Source organism: Helobdella robusta (genome assembly GCF_000326865.2).
Source record: "Helobdella robusta unplaced genomic scaffold HELROscaffold_22, whole genome shotgun sequence".
In the NCBI taxonomy this organism is placed as follows: Eukaryota; Metazoa; Annelida; class Clitellata; order Rhynchobdellida; family Glossiphoniidae; genus Helobdella; species Helobdella robusta.
In genome coordinates, this window is record NW_008704170.1 from 2877679 (window position 1) to 2879872 (window position 2194).

A 2194-nucleotide genomic window follows, 5' to 3' on the forward strand; every position below is an offset into this window, starting at 1 on the left:
CAATAATAATAATAATAATAACAATAATAATAATAATCAAATAATAATAATAATAATAAGACTACCTTATTGTATGTACAAGTCTACAAGAAATCCATCTACCATTACATTTTTTTTTGGTGTTATAAATTCGTCTTACGCTGTATTCTTCGCCACCAGCACAACAACAACAACAACAACAATAATAATAATAATAACAACAATAATAATAATAACAACAACAATAATAATAATAAATCCTAATGTATACAGGGTATTAAAAAGGCATAAAGAACAATAATAAAGTGGACTCCGCCACAAAGTAATATTAATATCAGCGTCATCAATATAAACCAAACAGAACACTAACAACAAAAACAACCACAATAATAACCACAACAGCAATGACAGCAATGACAGCAACGACAACAGCCACAACTACAGCAACGACAACAAAATATTTACAACAATTGCGTCTACTGCAACCTCAACGACTACTGCAACTACAACAACAGCAGCAACAGCAGTAACAACAACAACAACAACAACATTCACTTCATCATCTTCTTAATGTTTGGCGTCACGTTTTCCGTTCGTCACTACAATAATTATTATCATTATTATTTATAGCAGTACATTACGTAATAACCATAATAATATATTCTGATTATTATTATTATTTATTAATATTATTGTTGTCGTTGTTGTGATTATTATTGTTGTTGTTGTGATTATTATTGTTGTTGTTGTTGTTGTTTGGTGACGTCATATTTTTCAATCAAAACGTAATACGCGAATCTAATTCTGTGAAAATAAAGAGTTGAATAAAATGAAGCGCGCTAAAATTTTTCGGGAATGATGATGACGATGATGATGATGACGACGACGATAATGATGTTGATGATGCTATTTTAGCTTATTAATTTTCATTAATGTCAAACTTAATCCATTTTTCAAATGTTCATTTTCTATTCGAGTTTAACTAATCAATCTTCATTCATTCATTCATTCGTTAATTCATTCATTCATTCTTTATTTCCAAAAAAATTTTTTAATAATTTTCTGCATTATTTGCCAAGTATCTAGTCTACCCATTTCAACGTTTTGCTTTCAAAAATTTTGTGTGCGTGTGCGTGCGTGTGCGTGTGTGCGTGTGTTTGCCTGTGTTTATGTGCTTGTGCGTGCGTGCGTGCGTGCATGTGTGTACTTTTGAAATAAAATTTATCTAATGAATAATGAAATTTTCTTTCACTAATTTTATAGTGTGTGTTTCCTGTCATTCCTTTCCATTTCCTCTTTTCTCTCTTTCTCTCTCTCTCTCTCTTTCTTTCTTTTTCTCTTTCTCTTCCTCTCTCTCTCTTTCTTTCTCTATTTTTTTAAAATTGTTCTTCTCCATCATCAAATATTCAGAAATTCCGACTTTCATTTCGAATTCATTTATTTAATTTTTTAACTTCCGCTCCATCCTCTCAACATTTATATTTTGCTCTTCTCCCCTTCATCTTTTAAATATCCTTTTCTTTCTTTCTCTCTCTCTCTTTTTATCTATCTATCTATCTACCATCTATCCAACAATCTATCATTTTCCGTGATCTCTCTCTTTCTTTTCTTTCACAATTTGTTTCACACCGTCCTTGTTTCTTCTCACTATTTCTATCTCTCTATCTACATTCTCTCTCTCTCTCTCTCTCTCTCTTTCTTTCTCTTTTTCTCTCTTTTCATCTCCATCCCACTTAAAATATTTTTGCGGCGTGGTTGATGTTGTGAAACATTGTCAGAGTTACATTCGAACCTCGCCGGCGGTCCAATTTAATTTTTAATTACATCTTTATTATTTATCCCGCCAGCTACTACTACGTCACTTCCTTCCCTCATTCATTAATTAATTCATTCATTCATTTTTTCATTCATTCATTTTTTCATTCATTCATTTTTTCCTTTATTTGTTCGTTCATTCATTCATCTACTCAATCATATTAATTCATTCGCACTTTCATAGAGGTATTTGTTTTTCCTTTCGTTCGTTTGTTACTTCGATCCATTTTTCATTCATTCATTCACTCATTCATTTTCATTCATTCATTCATTTATTTTCACTCATTCATTCATTCATTTGTTTATTTGTTCACTCATTCGTTCATTTTTCTTCTTTTTATCATTCATCCATTTGATTCATGTGTTTGCTGGTTTATCTAATTAAACTTGTCACACAAAC